The 11,970-nt window shown below is 45.9% G+C and overlaps 1 protein-coding gene across 4 annotated transcripts in view; it reads left to right on the top strand.

Annotated features, from left to right (window-relative positions):
* Positions 1 to 11,970, top strand: part of LRRC24 (leucine rich repeat containing 24) — a 52,326-nt gene that overhangs the window by 1,918 nt on the left and 38,438 nt on the right. Inside the window, exon 1 of one of the 4 annotated variants that reach the window (XM_067467233.1) lies at positions 2,884 to 2,965. The exons of 2 other annotated variants lie outside the window; for them this stretch is intronic. The gene's annotated coding sequence lies outside the window, so the exon portion shown is untranslated. Of the gene's footprint in view, positions 1 to 2,883; positions 2,966 to 11,970 lie in introns of those variants that run through there. One more of the 4 variants, XM_060775993.2, reaches the window with a different exon arrangement.

The raw sequence follows: 11,970 nt of genomic DNA, 5'->3' as shown, positions 1-11,970 counted from the left end.
TGATATACTCTTAATAATAATGGATAATAAATTATCATTAAATGATAATATACTATTGTCTTTGACCTATTATGATAATGTATATTATTAATAATAGATAATAATATATTATTAAATAATATAAATATATTATTATATCTATGACCTATGATGATAATAACTTGTAATATTTCAGGAGATGAGAATAACACAAACTAATAATCAATAGGTTGTTGTAGGTTTTTTCGGGCTATATGGCCATGGTCTAGAGGCATTCTCTCCTGACATTTTGCCTGCATCTATGGCAAGCATCCTCTGAGGATGCTTGCCATAGATGCAGGCGAAACGTCAGGAGATAATGCCTCTAGACCATGGCCATATAATCCGAAAAAACCTACAACAACCCAGTGATTCCGGCCATGAAAGCCTTCGACAATACATTAATAATCAATAATCCAAGATGGAAGTGTTCAGTCTTCCTCTGCTTTTGTCAGTGGAGCAATGACCCCACGTTGGGTTTTAGCCTCGACTTTAAAGGAAGTTATCAAAGCCACTGAACTGACAGAAGTGAGGTGGAGTGGATGACCTTTAGGGGTCCCTTCTGACTCTATAATTCTACAAATTGGGTTGGATCAGACCTCAGAAGTTATCAAAGCCACTGAACCTGTTTTGTGATTAGAGTATATATTTCCTTAAAGTTTGGACTATAACCCAGCATGGTTTCATTCTCCCACAATCTGGGATGCTGGGGAAAGCACTGAATCTGCTCTGAGTTGCTGCTGAAGGAGTTTGGATCCTACTTCATCTCTGAGCTCTGATCCAACCCAATTCATAGACTCATAGAGTCAGTAGGGACCCCTCAAGGCCATCCAGTCCTTCCCCCTTCTGCCAGGAAGGAAAGCACAACCAAAGCCCTCTCGACAGAAGGCCATCCAGATAAAAACCCTCCAAAGATGGAGATTCCACCAGACTCTGTGACAGCAAATCCCACTGCGGAACAGCTCTTAATGTCATGACGTTGTTTCCTAATGTTGAGGTGGGATCTCTTTTCCTGCAGTTTGTATACCTGACTATCCCAGGTGAGGTCTGGCCAAAACTGAATAGAATGGGACTGTGTTTTCCTCTGAGAGCCTAGAATCGCATTGGTCTTTTGAGCTGCCACATCACACCATTGACTCATGCTTGGCTTATGCTCTACTAGATCCCTTTCCCATGGACTGTTTTCATGCCAGGTATCCTCCATCCTATGTACATTTCAGTTTCATCGCTTAAGTGCAAGAGTAGATAAGTGTGGATTACTCAAGCAGAGTAAACAAGCTGACAAGGCAGAAGCTGAACATTCACACCCAGGGTGCATCTACACTGTAAAATGAATGCCAATATCAAAGAGGATTTCATGTTCTAGTCAATCCACTCTGCATTGCAAAGGTAAATAAGAAGTGTGGATTACTCAAGCAGAGTAAACAAGCTAACAAGGCAAAACCTGAACATTTACACCCAGGGTGCATCTACACTGTAGAATTAATGCAGTTTGCAACGTTAAATAAGAAGTGTGGATTACTCAAGCAGAGTACACAAGCCGACAAGGCAGAAGCTGAACATTTGCACCCAGGGTAAAATGAATGCAGTTTGCAAAGGTAAATAAATAAGAAGTGTGGATTACTCAAGCAGGGTAAACAAGCTAACAAGACAGAAGCTGAACATTTACACGCAGGGTAAAATTATGGTAATGCAGTTTGCAAAGGTAAATAAGAAGTGTGGATTACTCAAGCAGAGTAAATAAGCTGACCCAGGGTGCAGCTACACTGTAGAATTAATGCAGTTTGCAAAGGTAAATAAGAAGGGTGGATTGTTCAAGCATAGTAAACAAGCTAACAAGGCAGAAACTGAACATTTACACCCATGGTAAAATTAATGCAGTTTGCAATGGTAAATCAGAAATGTGGATTACTCAAGCAGAGTACACAAGCCAACAAGGCAGAAGTTGAACATTCACATCCAGGGTGCATCTACACTGTAGAATTAATGGAGTTTGCAAAGGTAAATAAGAAGTGTGGATTATTCAAGCAGAGTAAACAAGCTAACAAGGAAGACGCTGAACATTTACACCCAGGCTGCATCTACACTGTAGAATTAATAAAGTTTGCAAAGGTAAATAAGAAGTGTGGGTTACTCAAGCAGAGTACACAAGCTAACAAGGCAGAAGCTGTACATTTTCACCCAGGGTAAAATTAACGCAGTTGTAAAGGTAAATCAGAAATGTGGATTACTCAAGCAGGGTACACAAGCCGACAAGGCAGAAGTTGAACATCTACACTGTAGAATTAATGCAGTTTGCAAAGGTAAATAAGAAGTGTGATTACTCAAGCAGAGTAAACAAGCTAACAAGGCAGAAGCTGAACATTTGCACCCAGGTTAAAATGAATGCAGTTTGCAAAGGTAAATAAATAAGAAATGTGGATTTACTCAAGCAGAGTACACAAGCTAACAAGATAGAAGCTAAACATTCACACCCAGGGTAGAATTAATGCAGTTTCTGCATTCTACCATTTCTGCCTGTTTAGTTTTGGCATCAGTTGAGGTCATTTTGGACCGGGATCCTATCCGTTGGAGCATTAACTATCCTCCCAATTTGGTGCCAAGCATGCCATCTATCTATTCCGTCATGCATTCGTTCATCAAAATGACAACTAGCCTTGAAAGCCCCAGGACAGGATATGTTTGGAGGATACTTCCCTCCAGGATGCCTTTGCAGACCAGATTTGGAGTGGGCTGATAGATCTTATGAATGGCCTTCAGTTCCATCCCTGGGTTCATTCGGGTTGCCATAGCTACTTATTCTGCAACGGCAACGACGGCGGAAGCCATCGCCAGAGCAGGCAGGGAGTGCCGGGCTTCCTCTTGCCTTGCAACAAAAGAGCTGGGCGCCGAACCAGAGAAGGGTCACTGCCGTGGGTCCACTGCACATCAGGCAGCGCTTTGGCAAGTAGGTATCCCACAGGTGCAGCTCCTCGCCCTTCTTCCTCGGTGCTGTGGGTTGGGCTCCCTTCCTTCCTCACCTGTTGCTTCTTTCTCTCGACGGGCACAAAATGCAAGTTTATTTTCCTTGATTGCAAGGGTTTGTGGCTTCGTTGCAACCTCTGCAACAGGCTGAAGTCCTCTTGGTGTGCAAAAGTTCTGGATGTGCATTGCACATAATATGTTCTGGATGCATGCACGCATCGGGTCGTATATTCCATTTACAGGTTGACTGTGTCGATTCAGATGCATGATGTTGTCAATCAATGTCACAATCGAATGCATGCCTTCTTATGTAGAGCCAGTGGTGTTGGACCAGGGCCCCTTCGACACAGCTGTACAAAATCGAGATTCTCTGGATTGCTGTGAGTTTTTCGGACTATCTGTCCATGTTTCAGAAGCATTCTCTCCTTACGTTTCGCCTGCATCTATGGCAGGCATCCTCTGTTTTTAAATGCAAGTTTATTTTCCTCGATTGCAAGGGATTTGTGGCTTCATTGCAACCTCTGCAACAGGCTGAAGTCCTCTTGGTGTCCAAAAGTTCTGGATGCGCATTGCACATAATGTGCTCTGGATGCATGAACGCATTGGGTCGCATATTCCATTTACAGGTTGACTGTGTTGATTCAGTTGCATGATGCTTTCAATCAATGTCACAATCGAATGCATGCCTTCTTATGTAGAGCCAGTGGTGCCTGCCATAGATGCAGGCGAAAAGTTCTAGATGCGCATTGCACATAATATGTTCTGGATGCATGCACACGTTGGGTCATATATTCCTTTTACAGATTCAGTTGCATGATGTTGTCAATCAACGTCATGATCGAATGCATGCCTTCTTATGTAGAGCCAGTGGTGATGGACTAGGAGTGATGGACTTTGTACACAGCTGTACAAAATCGAGATTATCTGAATTGCTGTGAGTTTTTTGGACTGTCTGGCCATGTTTCAGAAGCATTCTCTCCTGACATTTTGCCTGCATCTATGGCAGGCCTCCTCAGAGGTTGTGAGGTCTGTTGCAAACTAGGAAAATTGGGTTTTTCTATCTGTGGAATATCCAAGGTGGGAGAAAGAACTCTTGTCTGTTGGAGGGAAGTGTAAATGTTGCAATTGGCCACCTTGATTAGCATTTAATAACCTAGCAGTTTCAAGGTCTGGCTTCTTACTGCCCGGGGGAATCCTTTGTTGGGGGGTCATTCCACAGATATATAAACATTCCACAGATATATAAACCCCATTTTATATATATAAACACAGATATATATCATTCCACAGATATATAAACCTCATTTTCCTAGTTTCCAATAGACCTCTCAACCTCTGAGGATGCCTGCTATAGATGCAGGTGAAATGTCAGGAGAGAATGCTTCTGGAACATAGCCAGACAGCCTGGAAAACTCATAACAACCCAATGATTCCAGCCATGAAAGCCTTTGACAATCCAGATTCTCTGTTTTGAAATGCAAATTTATTTTCCTCAATTGCAAGGGGTTTGTGGCTTTGTTGCAACCTCTGCAACAGGCTGAAGTCCCCTTGGTGTCCAAAAGTTCTGGATGCGCATTGCACATAATGTGCTCTGGATGCATGCACGCATCGGGTCGTATATTGCATTTACAGGTCAACTGTCTCGATTTAGTTGCATGATATTGTCCAACAAAATCATGATCGAATGCATGCCTTCTTATGTAGAGCCAGTGGTATTGAACTAGAGCTGCTTCTACACAGCTGTACAAAATCCAGATTTTCTGGGTTGTTATGAGTTTTTCGGGCTGTATGGCCATGTTTCAGAAACATTCTCTCCTGACGTTTTGCCTGCACCTGACGTTTTGCCTGCAGTATCTGGCCCCTTGGAGTGCCTCTGGTGTTGCCGCAAGAAGGTCCTTCCTTGTGCATGTGGCAGGGCTCAGGTGGCATTGCAGCAGGTGGTCAGTGGTTGGCTCTTCTCCACACTCGCATGTCGTGGATTCCACATTGTGGCCCCATTTCTTAAGGTTGGCTCTGCATCTCGTGGTGCCAGAGCGCAGTCTGTTCAGCGCCTTCCAAGTCGCCCAGTCTTCTATGTGCCCAGGGGGGAGTCTCTCATTTGGTATCAGCCATTGGTTGAGTTTCTGGGTCTGAGCCTGCCACTTTTGGACTCTCGCTTGCTGGGGTGTTCCAGCGAGTGTCTCTGTAGATCTTAGAAAACTATTTCTTGATTGAAGTCGTTGACATGCTGGCTGATACCCAAACAAGGGATGAGCTGGAGATGTCTCTGCCTTGGTCCTTTCACTATTGGCTGGTACTTCCCAGAGGATGTCAGGTGGTGCAATACCGGCGAAGCAGTGTAATTTCTCCCGTGGTGTAGGGCACAGGCACCCCGTGATAATGCGGCATGTCTCATTAAGAGCCACATCCACTGTTTTAGTGTGGTGATATGTCTTCCACACTGGGCACGCATACTCAGCAGGAGAGTAGCATAGCGCAAGGGCAGATGTCTTCACTGTATCTGCTTGTGATCCCCAGGTTGTGCCAGTCAGCTTTTGTATGATATTGTTTTTAGCACCCACTTTTTTCTTGATGTTCAGGCAGTGCTTCTTGCAGGTATGAGCACGGTCCTAGGTATTTGGGTGTGCTTCAATGCTCCAGTGGGATTCCTTCCCAGGTGATCCTCACAGCTCGGGATGCTTGTCTGTTCTTGAGATGAAAGGCACATGTCTGTGTTTTAGATGGGTTGGGGATCAGCTGGTTTTCCCTGTAATAGGCAGTTAGAGCACCTAAAGCTTTGGAGAGCTTCTGTTCTACCATCTCAAATCTCCCTGATTGAGCGGTGATGGCACGATCATCAGCATAGATGAATCTCTCTGTCCCTTCTGGCAGTGGCTGGTCATTTGTGTAAATGTTGAACATGGATGGAGCGAGCACGCTCCCTTGAGGCAGGCCGTTCTTCTGTTTCCGCCATCTGCTTCTCTGGCCCTGGAACTCAACAAAGAAGCTCCTGTTTTGTAGCAGGTTTCCTATGAGGCGGGTGAGGTGGGAGTCCTTTGTGATGGCAGTATAAGGGGCCTGAGAGAGTTCGAATCCTTCCTTAGCCAGAGAAACCCATTGGGTGCACTGCACATAGATGTGCCATGATATGTGGTTGCATGGGATATATATTCATTTACACATGTAGTCCTCCTTGGTTCAGTTCTGCAAGGGTTGAATGCATGCCTTCCTTACATTAGAAGCAATGATTAAACTAAAGATTTGGAAGACATGAGTTCAAATCCTTCCTTAGCCAGAGAAACTAATTGGGTGCATTGCACATAGATGTGCCAGGATATTTGGGTGCATTGAGCATATATTCATTTACACACATTGTCCTCCTTGGTTCAGTTCTGCAAGGGTTGAATGCATGCCTTCCTTATGTTAGAACTAAGGGTTGAACTAAGGATTTGGAAGACCTGAGTTCGAATCCTTCCTTGGCTGAAGAAATTCATTAGTCAGCTGTGGATAGAGCCAAGGACAGGTTTGCAATGAGTTTTTAGTCGTGTCAGGAGCGACTTGAGAAACAGCAAGTCGCTTCTGGTGTGAGAGAATTGGCTGTCTGGAAGGATGTTGCTCAGGGGATGCCCAGATATTGTGATGTTTTAGCATGCTTGTGGGAGGCTCTTTGGCGTAGAAATAGAGATGACCACAAACCCGTAGAGTTTGACATGACTGGACTTAATGTCAGGGGAAAACCTTTGCCTTTGCCTATGGTTGTCTTACCCAGATTTTTCTTGGCCATTGCCTCCCTCTTGAGGTTGAGTGACTCACCAAAGGTCACTCCAAGTGTAATTTCCATGGCTGAACAGGAATTCGAACCCATGACTTTGTCCGTCACTCAAGCTCATGTCTTGAGTGATCTTTGTTGGCACCTTAAAGCAGTGTTTCTCAACCTGGGGGTCAGGACCCCCGGGAGGTCATGAGGGAGTGACAGAGGGGTCACCACACACCATCGGAAAACACAGTATTGTCGAAGGCTTTCATGGCCGGAATCACTCAGTTCTTGTGGGTTTTTTCGGGCTATATGGCCATGTTCTAGAGGCATTTCTCCTGACGTTTCGCCTGCATCTATGGCAAGCATCCTCTGAGGATGCTTGCCATAGATGCAGGCGAAACGTCAGGAGAAATGCCTCTAGAACATGGCCATATAGCCCGGAAAAAACCCACAAGAACTGAGGGAAAACACAGTGTTTTCTGTTGGTCATGGGGGTACTGTGTGGGAAGTTTGGCCCAATTCTTTCATTGGTGGGGTTCAGAATGTGATTTGATTGCATGTGAACTATAAATCCCAGCAACTACAACTCCCAAATGTCAAGGTCTATTTTCCCCAAACTCCATCAGTGTTCATATTTGGGCATATTGGGTCTTTGTTCCAAGTTTGGTCCAGATATAGGTGATATAGGTGATTAGGTGAACTACAACTCCTAAACTCAAGGTCAATGCCCAACAGACCTTTCTGGTATTTTCCATTGGTCATAGAAGTTATTTGTACCAAGTTTGGTTCAATTTCATCGTTGGTGGAGTTCAGAATGCTTTTTTGATTGTAGGTGAACTATAAATCCCGGCAACTAACAAATAAAATCAACCCCCGCCCCCAGCTCCACTAATATTCTGATTTGGGCATATCGGGTATTTGTGCCAAATTTGGTCCAATGAATGAAAATACATCCTGCATATCAGATATTTACATTACGATTCATAACAGTAGCAAAATCCCAGTTATGAAGTAGCAACGAAAATAATGTTATGGTTGGGAGTCAACCAGAGGTGGCCCTAGGTAATTTTCAATGGTAAGTAAACAGTATTTGCCCCCCACCCCAACCAATCACTGATCTATATTTTCTGTTCGTCGTGGGAGTTCTGTGTGCCATATTTGGTTCAATTCCATCATTGGTGGAGTTCAGAATGCTCTTTGATTGTAGATGAACTATACATCCCAGTAACTACAACTTGCATATGTCAAGGTCGATTTTCCCCCAAGAGCGCCCCTGGGTAAAATCAACTATACTGCAAATGCTTACTTTGCGTAATGGTTGAGCCGCCCCTGTCAATACGTTATATTATTATGATGTTTTGTAGGTTGCAAACCAGTTCATAGAGTGCGCTGCAATCCACAAACGCTTGTGCCGACTAAAAGCTCTGCTTACCTTTAAGGCAGTGGTTTCCAACCTTCCTAATGCTGCGACCCCTTAATACAGTTCCTCATATTGTGTTGACCCCAGGGGCGGTTCAACCATTACGCAAAGTAAGCATTTGCAGTATAGTTGATTTTGCCCAGGGGCGCTCTTGAGGCACTCTTGGGGGAAAATCGACCTTGACATATGCGAGTTGTAGTTACTGGGATGTATAGTTCACCTACAATCAAAGAGCATTCTGAACTCCACCAATGATGGAATTGAACCAAATCCTCAGAGGATGCTTGCCATAGATGCAGGCGAAACGTCAGGAGAAATGCCTCTAGAACATGGCCATATAGCCCGAAAAAACCCACAAGAACTGAGTGATTCCAGCCATGAAAGCCTTCGACTATATATCAGTGATTGGTGGGGCGGGGGCGGCGGCAAAATACTGTTTGCTTACCGTTGAAAATTACCTAGTGCCGCCTCTGCGTACTGAGTCTTTAAGGTTCGTGGAGATTAATCTCTGCCCCGCCGAGAAATGAAACCTTTCTCCCTCGGCACCTTGGGTTTATTTAACTTCCATAGATATGATGGAGAAGTCAGGACTTGGGCACATTTGCAGCCACGTCAGCCATCTCTGGGTACATTTGAAAAGCGTTTCCAATTTTGTGCGGGGTCAGAAAAACCCGGAGGCGATCTTGCTGAGCTCAGGGACTCTTGGGAAGGTGCCTGTGCCTGTGTGTGGGTGACGAATGCAAAAGGACTGGCACTAATTTGGAAGCACATCGGAGGCCGGCACACGCCTGATTCAGAGGAAGGTTTAAATAATAATACAGTAATCATAACTGGGTTGCACATTATCCTAAACCAGGTCGACAGGGGCCTGCCACCGTGATGGAATCGAGCCCTTAAGGGACGTCGCTGTGCCAATATCACGGCGCCTTTCTTGCTTCGGCATCCGCACTCCGCTCCAAAAGTGGTCCATGCGCCATGGCAACGGAAGACAGCTTGCATGGAGGAAGATGCTGTGGGTGGGGTGCCGGATTTCGGGCCGACGGTAGACAGTTACATATGTGACATCAATGCCATAGGCCTCTTTGGGTACATTTCGTAGACCCGCGTCTTGCTTTTGTTTCCTCCTTTGCATTCAGAAGGAGGAAGGGGTTGCATTTAACCCCAAGCTGGTTTCAAAAGAGCTCAAATAATAGAACGCACAGCCACAAGGGTAGAAAACAACAATCGCTTCGCTGCTAGCAAATAGGCAACCCAAATGGGAATGCACTTAGAGCATTTAGGAAGGGAAGAAGCTGCTTTCTCGTTGCTACTCTGTGGTTTGACACCACTTTAAGTGCCATCTCTCAATGCAATGGAATCCTAAGCATGGTAATTTCACATCGTCTTGAGTCTTCTCTGCCCAAGAGTGCTGGTGCTTCATCAAACTGCAACTCCCAGGGCAGAGAATCCCTCATTTTCTGAGGATGATTGTCTTCCAATATTCTTGTGGGTCCGTATGTGGCTGTGGAGCCCTATTCTTGCTCTGCATCTTCTCCCGCAGTGAGGGCAGGTGGAAGGCGGTCTCGGTCGGGGTTGGCTTGACATGCCTTCCTCTTGGCATGCTTCTCCCTTCTGCCCTCCATTTGTGCCTCTTCATATTCTGCAGCACTGCTGGTCACAGCTGACCTCCCGCTGGAGCGCTCAAGGGCCAGGGCTTCCCAGTTCTCAGTGTCTATGCCAGAGATTTTAAGGTTGGCTTTGAACCCATCTTTAAATCTCTTTTCCGGCCCACCAACATTCCGTTTTCCGTTCTTGAGTTCGGAGTAGAGCAACTGCTTTGGGAGATGGTGGTCGGGCATCTGGACAACGTGGCCGGTCCAGCGGAGTTGGTGGCGGAGGACCATCGCTTCAATGTTGGTGGTCTTTGCTTCTTCCAGCACGCTGACGTTTGTCTGTTTGTCTTCCCAAGAGATTTGCAGGATTTTCCGGAGGCAGCGCTGATGGAATTGTTCCAGGAGTTGCATGTGATGTCTGTAGACAGTCCATGTCTCACAGGCATATAGCAGGGTTGGGAGGACAATAGCTCTATAAACAAGCACCTTGGTCTCCCTACGGATGTCCCGGTCCTCAAACACTCTCTGCTTCATTCTGGAAAATGCTGCGCTCGCAGAGTTCAGGTGGTGTTGTATTTCGGTGTCGATGTTGACTTTGGTGGAGAGGTGGCTGCCAATTTTCTAACATTTTCTAATGTTACACCATTAAGCTGTATCACTGGCATTGGAGAGGGGTTGGCTGGTGCCTGCTGGAACAGCACCTTGGTTTTTTCAATGTTCAATGACAGGCTGAGCTTCTCGTATGCTTCTGCGAAGGTGTTTAGAGTGGCTTGTAGATCTACTTCTGAATGCGCACAGACTACGTTGTCATCAGCATACTGGAGTTCTATAACAGATGTTGTTGTAACCTTGTTTTTGGCTTTCAGTCTGCTGAGGTTGAATAGCTTGCCATCAGTCCGATAGATTATTTCCACTCCGGTGGGAAGCTTCCCATCAACAAGGTGAAGTATCATGGCAATGAAGATGGAGAATAAAGTTGGGGCAATAACACATCCCTGTTTGACACCGGATTCCACCTTAAATGGGTGCCTAAAATGGAGTGCCCAAAATGGAGTTTTAGCCAGGGTGCCTAAAATGGAGTCAAACCGTATTAATTCCTCAGTGTCAGTGCACCCAATGACTCCAAAGCCCATGCCCGCAAGGTTCTATTCTGTCCCCTATGCTTTTTAATATCTACATGAAACGGCTGGGAGAGGTCATCCGGAGTTTTGGAGTTCGGTGCCATCTCTATGCAGATAACACACAACCCTACTACTCTTTTCCACCTAACTCCAAGGAGGCCCCTCAAGTGCTAGACGAGTGCCTGGCCACTGTGGCTGTCTGGATGAGGAGGAACAAGCTGAGGATCAATCCCGACAAGACAGAGGTCCTCCTGGTCGATCGTAAACTGGATCGGGGTATAGGGTGGCAACCTGTGCTGGATGGGGTGAAGTCACAGGTCCACAGTTTGGGTGTCCTCCTGGACTCATCACTTACGCTTGAGGCTCAGGCGTCGACGGTGGCCGGGAGGGCCTTTGCACAATTAAGACTCGTGTGCCAACTGCGACCGTACCTCGTGAAGTCGGATCTGGCCAGGTCCATGCCTTAGTCACCTCCAGATTGGACTACTGTAATGCACTCTATGTGGGGCTGCCCTTGAAAACGGCATGAAAAATTCAACTGGTACAACAGGCGGCAGCCAGGTTACTAACTGATGCTTCTTGCAGGGAGGGGTCAACCCCCCTGTTTAAGGGGCTCCATTGGCTGCCGTTCATCTTCCGGTCCCAATTCAATCTCTAGGAGTCTCTGAGTTCTCCATCACAACTCTATAGTCAATTTCTCCTTACAGGGAGAGATCAACCCTCCTGTTTAAGGAACTCCACTGGCTGCCATTCATTTTCCGGTCCCAATTCAAGGTGCAGGTTCTTACCTACAAAGCCCTGAATGGTTTGGAACCCACCTACCTGCATGACCGCATTTCTGTGTACGAGCCCACACGATCTCTTCGATCATCTGGAGAGGCTCTGCTCTCGCTCCCACCTCCCTTGCAGGCATGACTGGTGGGGACGAGGGAGTAAAAATCTGGGCTATGAGCAGTGGATGAGGTTACTAGAGCTCACAGACACAAATCAGGACACTGCAGTCTTCCAGTTTCAAAAATAACATAAAGTTTTCTAAGTACATCTCAATACATGTCTACTTCTAAGCGGGCAAAATCAGGAACTACAAAGCACAGCTTCAGTACAGTTTCAGAACATCTG

This window comes from Anolis sagrei, chromosome 4 (assembly GCF_037176765.1).
Source record: "Anolis sagrei isolate rAnoSag1 chromosome 4, rAnoSag1.mat, whole genome shotgun sequence".
NCBI lineage: Eukaryota > Metazoa > Chordata > Lepidosauria > Squamata > Dactyloidae > Anolis > Anolis sagrei.
Note: the sequence above shows the minus strand (reverse complement) of the source record. Positions and strands in the feature narration are given on the sequence as shown.